Source organism: Salvelinus namaycush, unplaced genomic scaffold (genome assembly GCF_016432855.1).
Source record: "Salvelinus namaycush isolate Seneca unplaced genomic scaffold, SaNama_1.0 Scaffold491, whole genome shotgun sequence".
NCBI classification, from domain to species: Eukaryota; Metazoa; Chordata; class Actinopteri; order Salmoniformes; family Salmonidae; genus Salvelinus; species Salvelinus namaycush.
The window spans coordinates 1-18,042 of NW_024061188.1; the positions used below are offsets into that span (position 1 = coordinate 1).

The 18,042-nt window shown below is 40.7% G+C and overlaps 1 long non-coding RNA gene across 1 annotated transcript; it reads left to right on the plus strand.

Annotated features, from left to right (window-relative positions):
• The first annotated feature begins 11,511 nt into the window (after nucleotides 1–11,511).
• LOC120041631 lies at nucleotides 11,512–13,487 on the plus strand. The gene is made up of 3 exons (XR_005475910.1): nucleotides 11,512–11,555; nucleotides 13,165–13,269; nucleotides 13,421–13,487. It is a non-coding gene; the product is annotated as an uncharacterized LOC120041631 (long non-coding RNA).
• The last annotated feature ends 4,555 nt before the right edge of the window (nucleotides 13,488–18,042 follow it).

Consider the following 18,042-nt stretch of genomic DNA (forward strand, 5'->3'; position numbering starts at 1 on the left):
ATAATTATAATAACAATAATAATAATAATAATAATTATGTAAAGTAGACTAGGTTATAATGTATAGTAGTGGGTTGTTAGTGATATGTAGATGTTATATTATGTAAAGTAGACTAGGTTATAATGTATAGTAGTGGGTTGTAGTGATATGTAGATGTTATATTATGTAAAGTAGACTAGGTTTATAATGTATAGTAGTGGTTGTTAGTGATATGTAGATGTTATATTATGTAAAGTAGGCTAGGTTATAATGTATAATAGTGGGGTGTTAGTGATATGTAGATGTCATATTATGTAAAGTAGACTAGGTTATAATGTATAGTAGTGGGTTGTTAGTTATATGTAGATGTTATATTATGTAAAGTAGACTAGGTTATAATGTATAATAGAGGGTTGTTAGTGATATGTAGATGTTATATTATGTAAAGTAGACTAGGTTATAATGTATAGTAGTGGGTTGTTAGTGATATGTATATGTTATATTATGTAAAGTAGACTAGGTTATAATGTATAGTAGTGGGTTGTTAGTGATATGTAGATGTTATATTATGTAAAGTAGACTAGGTTATATAGTATAGTAGTGGGTTGTTACTGATATGTAGATGTTATATTATGTAAAGTAGACTAGGTTATAATGTATAGTAGTGGGTAGTTAGTGATATGTAGATGTTATATTATGTAAAGTAGACTAGGTTATAATGTATAGTAGTGGGTTGTTAGTGATATGTAGATGTTATATTATGTAAAGTAGACTAGGTTATAATGTATAGTAGTGGTTTGTTAGTGATATGCAGATCAAGGTCTATACCTCAGCTATAGCCTACATATCATAGATGACCAGCCTAAACCTGTTCAGGTCAGTTCACATAATGTTATAGTCCTACCAGTAGCAGGACAGAGAATGTACTGTATATAACCTACATATCATAGATGACCAGCCTAAACCTGTTCAGATCAGTTCACATAATGTTATAGTCCTACCAGTAGCAGGACAGAGAATGTACTGTATATAACCTACATATCATAGATGACCAGTCTAAACCTGTTCAGGTCAGTTCACATAATGTTATAGTCCTACCAGTAGCAGGACAGAGCATGTACTGTATATAACCTACATATCATAGATGACCAGTCTAAACCTGTTCAGATCAGTTCACATAATGTTATAGTCCTACCAGTAGCAGGACAGAGCATGTACTGTATATAACCTAATGTATAGCCTAGGTGTAATAAATGATATTCTGATTAATAGCATTACACAGTTAAAACTTGTTATAACTACTTCTTGCATAAGCATGTTCTGTTGCTCGACACTTCTCTATTTTCTACACAAACACATTCTGTCCTCAGCAGATACTAACCACACACACACCCAGAAACAGATGGCTGACTCAAACGTTGCATGACACTGTCAAAAAACGGGAAGCGCCCTGACCACAGACACTAACTGCTAGTTTTCAGCAATCACATTCAGAGATGCCTCTGCATGATCATACACACACACACACATACACCTCTGTCAATGGGTTGGGCGTTAAGGACAAAGAACACTGCCAAGAACCAATGGAGCATCAACACCAGGTCAGGACGGGGACCTTCCCCAACCCACATCGACCAGTCAGGAGAACAGAACTACTAGACTCAACCTACGTCACATCAATGTATAAAATCTAATGCACACTATGTTTAGGGACTCTCTTCTGCTGGTTCCCTCTGACCCAAACGAACGAGTCCGTGCACGCTTTGCAAAGATATCTTTAACTCTGAATAAACTGCCTTTACTATATCTAAGTCCACCCTGTCCAGCGTCTTGACTTGGTCTCATTCTCAAGTAACTGATCATCAACATAGGCCAGATACTTTTCACAACATTTCCAACAGAGACCATCAGGTTGGTCGGCATGATTAGTGATCATACTGTAGCTCAAACCTACTGTGACTGTTGAATGTCTGACGACGACCTAACTTTATAATAGTTCTGAAATAACATATTAATATAAGGAATTTTTAATTATTACTACTTTACTTTTAATTTTGATACTTAATTATATTTATAACCAAATACTTTTAGACTTTTCCTGAAGTAGTATTTTACTGGGTGACTTTCACTTTTACTTGAGTCATGTTCTATGAAGGAATCTTTCCTTTTACTCCAGTTTGAGAACTGAGTTCTGTTTCCACCGCTGTTCTAACGTTCCATATGAGACACAGTTTCAACAGACATTCTGGAACTGCGTCGGCTACAAAGTTACTTTACATTTCATATCAGGAAATAAAGTAACGGTCTCTGGGTGAATTAGTTTTGCATTGCCCGGCTCCCCGGGTGAACAGAGTTTCCCCGATTTTAGACCATTCTATTGGTCCTTAAAATAAATGTCCACTCCCCTGTAGCACCGGGCCATGCAAAACGAACTTCCCACTGTCGCAGCGCACTGAGACACAGAGTTCTAAACCCAGACGCGTTTCTTCAAGACATCTCTCTTACATTATTTTTGATAAACATATAATTTACTGGAAACCAAGTTTAGTTGTGTTTTTTTCCTCCAAAATGTGAGTTACTGTAGGCCTTTAATAATTGTAAGTAGTCCTACAAACCAAAAATGTTTTAATTTGAGAATGTTCATTTGTATGCCTCAAATATCAAACTGTCTTAAAATATTTGATGATTAGTTGAATCAGGTGTGTAAGTGCTGGTAAGAACAAAAGGATTGAGAAACCCTGAGATAAACATAAAACCATATAATTGAAAAGCTCCTCCACCATCTTTACCAGACATTTTACTGATAACACATGGGACTACTGATTAGTTTACACTTTGAAAACTGCTGTCTGTCAGCAACTCAGCTAAAGTAACAGTTCTACTAACTAATAATATCTCATTACAGGTATTCATTCTCTTACTCTGTCCATTAGAATACATTATTGTTCAGAGATACTTACCTCTTTTTTTTCCTTCTCCCCATATTGCGTTTTCTGCTCTGTCGTCTCAAAATGGATCCTGAACAAAAGAACAACTTTACTTTCTGTCTCAGCTCAGCTGTCTCCCCACCCTGATAATAAAATGTTTTATTGGTATCTTCCACTAGATGGCAGTAAACACCTGCTGTAACTAGACTTTACAACTATGTGTTCAGTTTCATACAGGCAGTGGTCCAGAGGAGGAGTGCTGATCTAGGATCAGGTCCCCCGTCTCCATGTAATCTGATTCATTATGATCTAGGATCAGGTCTCCCTCTCCATGTAATCTGATTCATTATGATCTAGGATCAGGTCCCCCCTCTCCATGTAATCTGATTCATTATGATCTAGGATCAGGTCCCTGTCTCCATGTAATCTGATTCATTATGGTTTAGGATCAGGTCCCCCCTCTCCATGTAATCTGATTCATTATGATTGTTTTGTCTCATGTCTCTTTATATTCATGTAGCCTGGGGGCCATGTAATCTGATTCATTATGATTGTTTTGTCTCATGTCTCTTTATATTCATGTAGCCTGGGGGCCATGTAATCTGATTCATTATGATTGTTTTGTCTCATGTCTCTTTATATTCATGAAGCCTGGGGGAAATGTAGCTGTATTGAAATGACCTTGTTTTATAACCTTCTTTGTTGCTCAGTGGTACTTCAATTGTCCTGACCACGTCCAGTTCTTTCACACAGTAATGCTCCAGCATCCACTCAGAGATTATGCATCTAATGCATTCCTCAAATACTGCAGAGTTGTTCAGCAAGTCCCTGAGATCGTCCTGTTCAACCACATGTATTAGTTTATTTGTCAGATGAAACCTGAGGGGATCACTGTAGTGTCATAATGCATCAACAATGGTTCTGAGGTCCTCAACAATGTTATTCTGTTCCGTAGCTGGGATGCAGTGTTCTTTCCTGATTTACTAAATAAAAAGACAGATATTGTTTTAGAGACCTTCAATTAGCTGCTCAGTGTTGATCTCTGTGGCTTGAACATATTCAGCCTCTGGCAGACTCTCTACATCGCTCATGTCATCTTCAATGGGATCAGTCCCAGTCTCAAATTCATCATGAGGGCAATTCTCATCTAAGTTGTCTCTTAAAAGCTCTCTGTGGTTTTGGTAGATGTGTGACCGATAGGTGCTGAAACATCTATTTGTTTTCCCCCATTAACTCCACAGGTAATTAGAACATGTGGTTCATGCTGGTGATAGAGGACAATATGTGTGAGTCGTCTGGACACAGAGAAAGTTTGCTCGTTGCAAAGTGGACTATTGAATAGAGTTGGCATTCTTCAGAAAGATTGTGAACCTTGGAATGATGGGATGGAATCATGGAGATCATTGGTACTCCGCCACTTGCAGACATCATCAAGGGACCAGTCTTCCACAGCCACACTCTAATTCAAGTTGACACTAAAAGCAAAAGTGAAATGTATTAGTGTTGAGGCTGAAACAAAACAATAATTATTATTTGACCCTGCTGGTCATCTATGAACATTAGAACATCTTGGCCATGTTCTGTTATAATCTCATCCCGACAACAGCCAGAAGAGGACTGGCCACCCCTCATAGCCTGGTTCCTCTCTAGGTTTCTTCCTAGGTTCTGGCCTTTCTAGGGAGTTGTTCCTAGCCACCGTGCTTCTACACCTGCATTGCTTGCTGTTTGGGGTTTTAGGCTGGGTTTCTGTACAGCACTTTCTGATATCCGTTGATGTAAGAAGGTCTTTATAAATACATTTGATTGATTGATTGATCCCAGTCTTTCCAGACAACCACCTTTTCTCCTAATTAGTATTTATGGTTGTTCCATAACGAACCAGAGATTGACAGTAAAGGTGAAGATATCCGTCTCTTATTTATCTGACTCCATATTTCTTAGTTTGGGACATTATGGGATTCTGCAGTCCCACATTTAAGTGTTGACTCAGATAATATGATGCTCCAAATGGGGCATTAAGTTCTTCTTCCATGTCAACCCAAATGGTCCTATTAGAGTTGTCAATAAAGAGCCTATCAGGGCAGTTATAAAGTCTTCTTGATATAATTACATGTTAGGGAACTTTAATCCTCCCTTCTAAGTCTTTGCATGTATTCTAGCTTGGTTCATCCTGGCCCTTTTAATAGTCCAAATTAATCATTTTGTCTATAGATCATATTCTTTGTTGTTTCATTAGTTAAAACCTGCATTTCAGGAAGGGATCCAGTCTAAATCACTAGAAATGAGCATTTTATAGCTGATATTATTCATTTCTATCCCCCCAGCAGGGATTTTTTGCATGTTTCAGTGTGAAAAAAGTGTCCCCTTTTTGGGCCCTCACCAGTAGGCAACCCTGTTGTCATGGTCACCAGTTAGCATCACTTTTGTCATGGTCACCAGTTAGCATTCATGTTGTCATGGTCACCAGTTAGCATCCCTGTTTATGGATTATAAAAAAACAAAGAAATGTATTTCTGTAAAATATTTTATTTATTTATTCATAATACAAAAATCTACTTACATTGCTGCATCAAACATGTCTAGCAAACCAAACACAGGTATTAACAATGCTCAAACATACAAAAATATCAATACAAATAAAATAATACAAAAAATAAACAAATTAAGTGCAATTATATTCACTCTGAAAATATCTTATTATAATGATTCATGAAGATGTTATTCTTGTTGTTATTCACTAGGGTTAGTGTTTTAATAAGATAATTAAATTCAATCAGGAAAAATTTGTAATTTTGGTATAGAATTTTGGAATCTTTGTTTGTGTATAAAGTATTTGGCAACAAGAATAAAAAAAAATAACAATCATTTCAGTGGTTTTGTTATCATTGCAATAGTAACATATTATATATTTTGTGTTAAAAATATAGGCAGTATTCACAATGGTAAATAAGTACTTTGCAAGGGTTTCCCAAAATTCTGACACAAATTTACATTCAAAGAACAAGTGAGACAGATTCTCACCTTTTTCACAGAAAACACAGATATCATCAATAGCCACACATTTGGAAATCATAGAATTACATGGATATATCTTATGTAAAATGTTGAAGTGCACTTCCTTAACTTTGTTTGGTATACAGTATTTGTAAGGCCTTAACCATGCATTTTTCCAGACAATGTCAGGAATAAGCGTGTTCCAGAAAAACTTTCCTCTCGGTGTAAGTTGGTTTTGTGAATGAAGAATTTGTGTTATATATTTATTACAACAAGATTTCTCAAGTAAGCCCACGCCTTCCAATCTGAGTTCTGGATAAACTTTGTGATCATTCACAAAATTAAGATGACTTTTCATAAGTGTAGTTAGACCACTGGGAACGGCTTTGATCACAGAAATAAACTCTCTGAAAGGTATTGGAAACTCTTTCAATGTTATAAATTGTTCATATGTGAGAATATTACCCTTGTTGTCGAAAATATCAAGAACAAAGTCAATATTCCTCTCATGCCAGCTGGGGTAGAACAATGACTTATTCCTTACAGTTATGTCTGAATTATTCCACAAAATAGCTTTATGAGGGGAAAAATTGTGCAGGAAACATATTTTCCAGGCCAGTAAGCTTGTTGGTGAAACCTAGCCAATTTAGCAGGTAATCTTTCAGGAATAGAATTACATTTCAGTAAAAATTAAAGTCCTCCCAATTTATTAAACACATTATTTGGAATGAAATACCATATTGAATCAGTATCGATCATTTTTTCAACCAGTTTATCTTTTTTTTTTTATTTTTTTTTTTATTTTATCCCCTTTTCTCCCCAATTTTCCGTGGTATCCAATCGCTAGTAATTACTATCTTGTCTCATCGCTACAACTCCCGTACGGGCTCGGGAGAGACGAAGGTCGAAAGCCATGCATCCTCCGAAGCACAACCCAACCTAGCCGCACTGCTTCTTAACACAGCGCGCCTCCAACCCGGAAGCCAGCCGCACCAATGTGTCGGAGGAAACACCGTGCCCCCGCCCCTCTCGGTTAGCGCGCACTGCGCCCGGCCCGCCACAGGAGTCGCTGGAGCGCGGTGAGACAAGGATATCCCTACCGGCCAAACCCTCCCTAACCCGGACGACGCTAAGCCAATTGTGCGTCGCCCCACGGACCTCCCGGTCGCGGCCGGCTGCGACAGAGCCTGGGCGCGAACCCAGACTCTGGTGGCGCAGCATAGCACTGCGATGCAGTGCTCTAGACCACTGCGCCACCCGGGAGCCCCAACCAGTTTATCTTGAAAGTGTTATTTATGTCAACAAAATCCAACACTTCTAGACCGCCTTCAGCTCTTTTGTTAGAAAGGACAGATTTATTTTGTTTGTGAGACTTATTTTTCCAGATGAAGTCAAGAAAGGTCTTATTGATCTCTTTACAAGTAGCAGGATTTACACATAACGATAATGAGGGGTACACAAAACCAGACAGTCCCTCTGGCTTGGACAGAAGTACTCTCCCAAGTATAGAAAGATCTCTTTGTAGCCAATTATTAAATATATTTTTAGTTCTCTTAATTTTAGGAGAGAAACCAAGACGCAGCGTAGTTCGTGTTCAACATGTTTAATAAAAGACGAATAAACGTGAACACTACACAATACAAAATAACAAACGTGGCAAAACCGAAACAGTCCTATCTGGTGCATAGAACACAAAGACAGAAGACAACCACCCACAAACCCCAACACAAAACAAGCTACCTAAATATGGTTCCCAATCAGAGACAATGACTAACACCTGCCTCTGATTGAGAACCATATCAGGCCATACATAGAAATGGACAAACTAGACACACAACATAGAATGCCCACCCAGCTCACGTCCTGACCAACAGTAAAACAAAGAAAACACAAAATAACTATGGTCAGAACGTGACAAGATTTCACATTTAGAAACATTCAGCATTAATCCTGATGCAATAGAAAATGCAGTTATAGCATTAAGGGCATGTGCGACCTGGTCTTTGTCTCTTAAGAAAAGAGTAGTATCATCAGCCAGTTGGGAAATTTTGATTTCTTTGTTAAAAATGGTTAAGCCATACAAATTTGCATCATTCAGAATATCTAGAGATAGAAGTTCCACAACCAAAATAAATAAAAATGGCGAAATTGGGCATCCCTGTCGTACACTTCTGTTGATACTAAATATTTTGGAAGTATTAAGGTTTAGTAGCACAGAACTATTTATATCTTTGTAAAACATGCAAATTACTTTAATAAAATCCCAAAAGTAAAAGAGAAATTCATGTTCAATTGTGTCAAAGGCTTTACAGAAGTCCAGAAATAGGACAACCGCATCTGAGTCAATTGCATCTGAGTAATCTATAAGGTCCAAGACTAAACTAATGTTAGAGCTTATGTGACGGCCCTTCATAAATCCTGTTTGAGTCTCATTTATAATGGTATCTATTCCTTTCTTTAATCTTTTGGCATAAACCAGAGCAATCAATTTGTAATCAACATTTAATAAAGTAATTGGTCTCCAATTGTCAATGAGAGAAGGCCCTGTTTCATAGTGGAGACCATTTCCCCATTTTTAATGCAATCTTGAAACATATTGAAAATCGGGTCTTCTAGCAACTCCCAAAACTGTCTATAGAATTCAACTGACAGGCCATCGGGGCCAGGTGATTTCCCTTTTTTCATTGAATTCAGAGCCTCTCTAATTTCACCAATTGACACAGGTGAATCGCAAACTGAGTGGAAATCATCCTCAATTACCGGGACACAATTCTGAATGTGGCAAATGTAACTTTCACAACCATCTTCCTGAAATTGAGAGCTGTAAAGGTTTTCATAAAAGGAATTGACAAATGATGATATTGTAATGGGATCTTTGCATAAAACATTGTTAATTCTTCAGATAGATTATCTTTCTTTAGAAAACTGTCAAGCTTGCTCATCATCTCCTTTTCTCTATGGTTCTTTAATTGCATCAGCTCTTTGGCGCGTTTAATGGCTACCACTGACTTTATATTTGAAAAATTCCCATCTACTTCTTCCATGACCCAAGTCCTTTCTTGCAAAAATATCTTTAGCGAATGATTTGATGTTTTCAATGAGTATCTTTAAGAAGTGCATTGTTTCATTTCCAATATCCTCGAGTACCTTTTGATTTTTTAGTAGCTTGTAAATTCAGGGAAATCAAGTGATGATCTGAAAAAGGAGCCAACTGATGATCTACATCTATAACAAATTGTAACAAAAGAGGGGAAATTAGGAATAAATCTATTCTAGATTTACGTGACATAGTTTTGTTGGTCCAGGTATAACCCTTAGCATCCGGATTGAAATAACGCCAGGCATCCTCAACACAGAGATCCTTGCATAATGTAATAATAATGTTACTATTTTGAGGGTTTTGACTCGTTCTAGGAGGAAAACGATCAGCAGATGCATCAGGTGTTACATTAAAATCTCCTGAAATAATTAGAAAAGCCTCTGAGTATGTTGTTTAAATCCTGTACTTTCCTGGTAAATTGGGTAAAAGGGGTCTTATTAGGAGCATGTGAGTTATGTCCGTATACATTACAGATGATGAAAATAGCATTGTCAAGTTTAACAGTTACTATGACCCATCTGCCGTCTTGTGAAGATGTGGATTCTAGAATGTCACCTTTAAACTTGTGAATAAGTGTCAAAACACCAGCAGAATGATTTGATCCATGACTGAAAAAGGCCATATCTCATTGTGCTTTCCAAAATTTCAAATCACTTTCACCCGAATGAGTTTCCTGAAGGACAAAATCTGCGTTACTGCGTTCACAGTATAAAAATAAAGCTTTCCTTTTTGTAGGATTTCTCAAACCCCTAGCATTCAGACTAACGATATTGAGTGAATTGAAAACGAACTCCTGCATTAAAAAAGAAAGAACACAAATTAGATAACAAGTATTAACGTGAACAATAAAACAAACAGTGAACCTTGAGAGGATTACTCCGACGGAAAACTACGCTCAGCTGAGGTAGCGGTGGTTAACAGAATAACAAATCTATTTACTTCCTTTTCTTTGGCAAGTGTTCATCAGTTGTAGTTCGAACGGTACATGTATAATTGGCAGTACATTAACTGTACTCATGGTAGTACTCACAGTTCCAATTTGGTTAATGTCAACAGAGTTACCCAGTAATCATTCTTCCTTCGATAAACGCGTGTGGGCCCTTGAACCCCGCCTTCTTTCCCTCTTGTCCCGCCTTCTGTATAAGCGGCCAGTTTCTCTCTGGCAGCCTGATCCTGCGGTATCAGAGCTTCTTTGATGCGGAGTTTCTTCTGGTCCAGAAACTTGTTCCCCTTGGCCATTTTCCATATGATGTCCCTGTAATGGCGCATAGTTAAGCGCAAGGTGATATTGCGAGGGGGTCCATCAGATCTTCGTTTCCCAAGTCGATGTACCACATCAATCACGTCTCTTAGCCTGTCTTTGATGCATGGTGCCACTTTTCCCAGGATATTAATGACTACTTCTCTAATATCCTCTCCCTCTACCTCTTTTACACCTTGGATTTTCAGATTCCACCTGCGAGAGTACCTTTGAAGTTCAGCTACATTCTCACACAGCTCATTATTTTTGGATTGCATTTTCTTCAGCTCATTCTCTAGGAACGTTATCTTATCCTTGTTCTCACTCACAATTTTGTGTAGTTGATTGACCGATAATTTGTCAGAAACTATTGTCTTTGATGTTTCTTCTGTAGCCCGCTCTACGGGGGACACTTTGGAGAGCGTGGCGTCTTGTTTAGTAGACAGGGACTGGATTGCAGGGAAAAGTTCCGACATGGAAATGTTTTCTTTTAACTTTTTTCACCGGTGGATTTTTACTTGGGGTCTGAGGTAAAGAGTTTGCAAGGATTTCATCCTGGTCAGTTTTGTTCTTTCTCTTGCTTGAGTTCGCAGCTTCTTGTGTATCCATGCTGCTCTGGTTCTCGTTGTAGCTAGCTAGCATGTCAGCCGTCTTCTGCGAGAATTTGATATTTCGTCTACTTTTGTCTTTCTGTCGTGTTCTTCCCATTCAACTTGACAAAAACTAACTCTAAACTTATCCCATGTCCATAAAAAAAGTTATAGTTAGTTTCTTTCAATATTAATAGCCAATATTTGACTGTTAACCACCTAACCCTCAATATTGCTTTGAGGAGCGAGAAAACACTCCCTCTCACAGCGACGCCATCTTGGCCTCCATCCTGTATTCTGATTAAGTCAACAATACCTCTAGGCATATCTGACGTCATGTGTTTGATATATTTATGTGAAGGTTAATTTCCATATTGACATCAGTTCATTGTGTTTGAGGACGGTTCACTGACGGGTTTTCAACGGATAGATTAGATTAGACTAGTTTAACAGTTACAGAGCAGCTACAGTAGCCTATCAGAACAGCTGCAGTAGCCTATCAGAACAGCTACGGTAGCCTATCAGAACAGCTGCAGTAGCCTATCAGAACAGCTACAGTAGCCTATCAGAACAGCTACAGTAGCCTATCAGAACAGCTACAGTAGCCTATCAGAACAGCTGCAGTAGCCTATCAGAACAGCTACAGTAGCCTATCAGAACAGCTGCAGTATTACAGGCGCAGACCCTTAGTCAACGGACTACACATAATGGCTGAAGACAGCCAGGTAAGGTTAATTGTAGCCTACGTTTAACGAGCTTTAGAGTTTTCCTAATTCCATCTTGTTCTAATAGCAAGTCTGCCTTAAGTGCAGAAACCGTGGTTGATATTAGAAAAGATGTATGATTGGAAGTTTAGGCAAGTAATTAAATTGGGTAATTGTTGTGGGATGTTAGCATACCATACTGCGCGTGTAGCATTAGTGCCATGGAGGATTGTGCAGGCCGGCAGGTTGCTACAGTTTCCTAGTAGCATGTACGCTTTAGGGATCAGATCTGGAGGACTTTTTCACCTGAACTGCTCATTGGCTGTCCATAATGAGCCCAGCAAGCAGGATGTGTAGCTGGGCTCTGCAATAACTAGCTCCCAGAGCAATTACAAAGAACTATTCTTGTTTTAATAGCGTCATTAGAACTAGCAACATGACAGTCAGTCACCTCAGTAGAAACGCTATGTGTTGGATTCGTCCATGTCTTGCTAAATGACCTAGCTACCATAACAGCTGTGGAGAATTTCTACTGCAGTTTTAAGGGATCTCTCTGAAGGTTTTAGATGATACAGTGGTGCTTCGTCCTCTGGATGAAGAATCATACATCTCGGCTTGGCTTCATTGCATTATTATTTGGGAAACGTTGACATGCCATTTGTGTTGACGGATGGATGAAAATAATGTAATTATAGTATCGTTATACATAGGCTAGCAGGAAAATCCGCATGAGATACCCATAGAACTGAGCCCTGCTCCATTTCAGCACCATGCCGCGGTCTCAGGTGCTGCCCAGACTCTAAACATTTCAGCACCATGGCCCGGTCTCAGGTGCTGACCAGACTAGAAACATTTCAGCACCATGGCACGGTCCCCTGACGCCTAGAAACGTGTCAGCACTATGCAGCGGGCAATAGTGCTGAAATAGTTAAAGCCCCCTAGAACGTCATTGATTTTAAATTATTGTAAGTGCAAGTTGTTATAATTTATTGCATGTCCTAGTTTTGCAGCTTTGCAACCTCAGAATTATAGCTAATGGATTGCAGCGAGTTACGTGTTTGTGCATGGTGATGAATGAGGATGCTTGATAAACCATAAATTAAATGCAACAACGTGCACTTACAAATATTTTCGTTTGGCAGAACTTTGACAAGCTATGATCTGTTTTCTAATGACATTGACAATTCATAGAGACATTAGACTTAGGCCTAATTGTGACATCATGTGTGTATGACATCTTTGAAGAATGCCCTGGCTTCAGCCAATCGGAATCGAGTATTCAACAATGCTTTGGTATAATTCAAGGACGTTCATATTCACTTCAGTTGTCTGCCGATGGTTCACTGACGTTTTTTCAAAGGAAGTATTAGTATTACATCTAAACAGCCTACAACAATAAGCTACACATCATGTCAGACGACAGCAAGGTATGGTTCATTTAGCCTATTTTGAGTTTAGAGGAGAAATTACTAACAATATAGTAGGTCACTACCACAGCAATAGGTGTCACTGGTTTGATCCATGGACTGAAATCTGACCACTATTGCCGTTTTGTCTGAAATAGGAGAGAATCATTTGTTTCATAAAGTCACAACCTTGGACTGATATTGACCTCTCATTTATCCACCAGAACGTGAAATGGGAGGATCATCCGGATGACCAAAATAAAGTTGTGGAGAATATGAAGGAGGAAACAGAGACACATGAGACCAACAAGAACAGGACAGGAGGCAAGGTAAGAAATATGCTGTCCTTTACACATCCTCTGCCTACTTAGGCACAGATCTAGGATTAGTTTACTATCACTAAATCCTAACCTTAAAGCATTAGGAGACACTACACTGACCTTAGATCTGCTATGAGACCTATAATCTGTTGTCATGTAGGCTAAACGTAAGTCCAGTGGCCGTGCCAAGAAGACTTCCGTGGAGGAGGACAGCAGCATTGGTGCAGGTTCGAGATTACTTCATGTTGGGTGCAGGTTGTGTTCAAATTCATCAGCACTGATCTGAGAAGATAGTATCTATATAGGTGAAAGCAATATAGTGGAGGCCCGCAGAGAGATGTGCTTTTACCTGTCCAGTGCAATCAAATCACTAAAGGTGAAGGAAATGAGGAATAAAGTTCAGATTCAACTTTAGATTTCTCTTTGCGGTTTCCCAGAGTCTTCTCAGACACCCGGGTGTGGTTTCCGGGAAAGGGGATCTATCATTGAGCAGCTGGAGAAGGAGGCTCAGAGGACTCTAATGCCTTCTCTCAAGATTGGGACATGCTGTGCCCCAATCCTCCTCTCTTTCCTGAGGAGTCTAACTGATGAGCAAGTTCCATGTCTTTTTCCAACCTCACATACAACTTATCTGAATTTATAGTCATAGTGCACCTTCTAACCACAAATGGGATTTTAAACACTACACCTAACCCTAACATCACTGTAACCACACCCCTAACTCTTGCTGTAAATCAAGAACAAAATGACTCATGTACTTGCTAATAGCTTAATTAAATACACTTTTATGATCCCTAACATGGCTATCTAGTGACTCCACTAACTCAACACCAGTGTGCAGCTAAAATATGTTTCCTTTCTTTTCTTTGCTCTAGCCAATGGAGAGGGATTCAGCATGGCATGAAAAATAACGTAAGTCTCTCCACATAAGGTTCTGGTCAAAAGTTGTGCACTATATATATATATATATAGGGAATGGTGTCATGGAATTGGTTGATTGGCAAAAACATTACTCTGTTTGTTGGTCATAGCTGACATTCGAGCAGCTCTCCATGCTGTGTCTGAAGATTGTTAAGGTCGTGACCCAGACAGCCCTCCGCATTCTCCTACCAGCGCTAGCTCGTATCATGGGGGTGAACCTGAGGAGTGGGGCAACCTCCCCAGAATCCCAGTGCTCTCTGACAGGGTCTGAGGATTCCTTAGGCAGTCTGGATGAGAGAGAGAAAAGGCTGCTGATCAGTGAGATGAACTACTGGACTAAGGAGAGGAGGAGGAATGGCAGTGCAGGGTGCTGCCAAAAATCCACTCGCAGAACCTCATCATCATGCTGGTCGCCTAAGAGGTATGTTCACAGCAATATTTGAACTTAATAATTTCAAGACCTGACCCATACTTATCATAAATTATTAACTTGGAATTCATACCTTGTAGTTTTAAGTTCTGGTCAGAAATGTTGCCCCTGAGGGGGTGGGTCCAGGTGAAAGTAATTTTTAACTGGGTAAGCCATAAAGTAATCTATGAATAAATAGATCAGGTACATGCCTTTCAGAATTAGTCAAATTCTGATGTCGTATAAACTTAAAAATCAGACAAAAAATTGTGTCAGTTGGCTTTAGGCTTCTAGAACTACGATGGTATGAGAAGTAAACCATCATTGCTCTAATTTGGTTTTCAGGCTCACTAATGACCCAGATAAGATACCAGTTGGTCACATTTGCATGGCATAAGTGGTGATTGTGTGTATATCTTCAAGGTCCCAGACCTCATTGCAGAGCTTGCCTGCAACTAGAGAGGCTCCCCTCATGGAGGAGCCTCTGAAGGCTCTTTTTGGGGTAACGGAAGAGAGCCTCCTGATATCCCTGGTTGAGGGTCACTCCAACCCCACCTCCTCCAGCTCCTCCGAGTTGAGCTGTGCTATCGTGGGGGAGGTAGTACACCAGCTTAACTCTGGCCTCTCAGTGGCCATTCAGGCCAGCTCGGGGAGTTGCCCCCCTATGGACAGTCAGGACATAGCAGCAGGCAAGGAGGTCATTCGGGTAGCCTCGGTGCAGATCCTGGCCGAGCTACAGAGCAAAACGTCTGAACCAGAGTGGGTAGGGTTTATCGAGCCCCTCATGGACCCTGTGACCGATGATGTGCTGGATGCCATTGTCGGCACAATGGACAAAATGGCACAGGACTTCAACATCCTCTTGGATCTGGCCAAGAAGATGACAATCTTGGGGTCTAAATTTCTGACCAATCTTCAATGTGACCTTGATGTTGAGTGTCCATCTGGGAAAGAAGGAACCACTCACTTTCTCAAAGAGACTGGATCCTCTACCAGTGTGGTGGCCAGAAAGCTTCAGACCCTCTCTAGCCCCGACTTTCAGTCTAAAGCCCTCAAGGCGGTGAGCACCATCCTTACAAGGAAAGTCAGCAGCTCTTCTGGCATGGCTCCTTCCTCTAGGCCTTCTAGTGCTGCTCCTAGCCTTACTGAAGCACCCCTGAATACCAGCTCTACAGCCCTGACATCTGTAACCTCCACTGCCACAGTGATTGTTAAGGCATTTGTGGGAGGCATGGAGACGATAGCATCATTTGAAGGCACATGTGAAGCAGTTGATTGGCCAGTTCCTGTAAATGACCACAAAACAGGGTCTTCACAGAAGATAACCTTCTCTCCAGCCCGCACACTCTACGGCCTTATACGAGCAAAGCTGAGGGACCTTTTAACTCTATCCGCTCGAGAAGAAGGTGTGGCTAAGGACGCTTCTCTTCAGGAGTATTCAGACACCCTGGAAAAGGCAACTGTTTCAACTGTTGAGGTCCAGTTACCCAGCACCAAACTTAGTAGAGTTCCCAGTGAGAGCCAACCAATACCAGCTCTCTGTCTCTCCAATCTGGATACCAGTACTCAAGAAGTTCTTAGCAGTGTTTTTTCCATCTACAAGTTATCAAAAGTGGAGAGTAAATCCTTGGACGTTGTCAGTTCATCTGATGACTCCCTAGAGGCTTGTTGGTTTGTTGATGGTGTCCTATCAGAGCTTGATGACTATACTATTTCCCAGTCACCCTCACCCAATGAAGACTTGAGTGTGAGTACTCAATGTTCTCAACTGAGCTCAGAAGAGAGTGTCAGAATCACACAGTCCCCTACTAGTCTGATTCAGAGCATTAAGAAGCTCTCTAGCAATGACTTTCAGACTCAGGCAGAAGAGGCAGTGAGTAAAGTGCTGATGAGATCCAGTCATTCCTTTATCACACAGATCAGCCATACTGGTCTTCAGAAAAGTCCGCAGGCTGGCTTATCATCTAGCTCGCCATCAGAGATTGCCTCCATGTCCTCTCAAAATACAGCCTCTGGATTAGTGGAAACCTTTGTCAAAGGAATGGCGACTATTTTCCAGAAAAATGAGTCCACTGGCACTGTGCTACTGGAAAGAAGTGGGAAAGTTTCGCAGTGCTCCCACGGGGGCTCCCCACTGGATGGTACTGAACTGAGTGTTAAAATATCAGAAGAGAAGCTTTGGTCAACAGCTAAGACCATCTGCGTCAGTATGAAGAACACACTTAAGGATTTCTTCACAGGGCTGAAGCCATCCGGATCCGAAAGGACAGAAAATGCTTCTTCCAAAGAGACCCTTGGGGAAATCCTGGTTGCTATCCAGAGTGAAATCTCAAACTTAGGGCGAATGAAGGATTCCAGGGAGCTCCTTCAGATCAACGATATGGTAGGAACTGTGCTGAAGGAGGTTGAGAAAAGTGAGGATGACAGTGAAGAAGTCTGCCAAGACATCCCTAGAACCTGTTCATCTTTGTCCACTTCTTTAAAGGGTCGTAGTTCCTTGTCCAGCTCTTCAAAGGGTCCTAGGTCAGAGTGTGAGTTAGAGATCAACCTCCCTGGCACTCCCATCCCTGACGAAGTGCCTTTTGATCTGACCTGCCCCATAGTCAGGAGCTCCTGCATCGACATCAGGGACTCTAAAATGCCAGAGATTTCTACAGGTGACCTAAAGACAAAGATGATGGCGCACACAGATGAACCCCTGCATCGTAACAGTCCAATGACTGACAGCAGCCGACCACCGAGCGCTAAAGCCTCTTTTCGTTCATCCACTCCGTCTTTCACCAGCAAGGGAACCTCTTTGGTACCAAAGGGAGATGGGATTGACATTGAAGAGAAGGAGGTGTGCATCCCCAGCAGCTCTGGCCATCTGAGGGAGTTCTTAATCACCCCGGACATCAGCAGTGCCACTGCATTCCTACTGCACTACTTGATGGACTCCAGCAAAGATGATGTCATGTGTTTGGTCACCATACTGGTGATACGGTTGCTATCGAAGATCAGACCCTCAGCCCTAGATGGACCCTCCCAACAGGCAGCAGACATGACAGAAACATCTCAGCAACTCATCAGACAAGTCCTGTCTGAGTTCTGTGCTGCATCCAGATTCTCCAGGACACAGGCATATTCCCAGAACCTGCACATCCACAGGGTGTTCAGAGGTGTACATAAAAACCTCATGGAGGAGTTTGGCTCTTATAACACCCTGCAAGCAGCTATTTCCTCCCAGGACCCTGCATTTGACAGAGTCCTGGTAAAGTCCTTGACCCAGCAGCTGGTACAGGGATGCAAGGAGGCGTCAAGACCAGCTTCTGCTGCAACAAATCCATCAGACCAGGCTGAGACAGAGAGGGGGGCTGAGCAGAAACCAAGAAGGAGCTTCCTTTGCTTTTCAATGACCAAACTCAACTTCAAGGTATAGCAGGGAGTTAGCATTTTGTTGTTGTTCCAGTTAG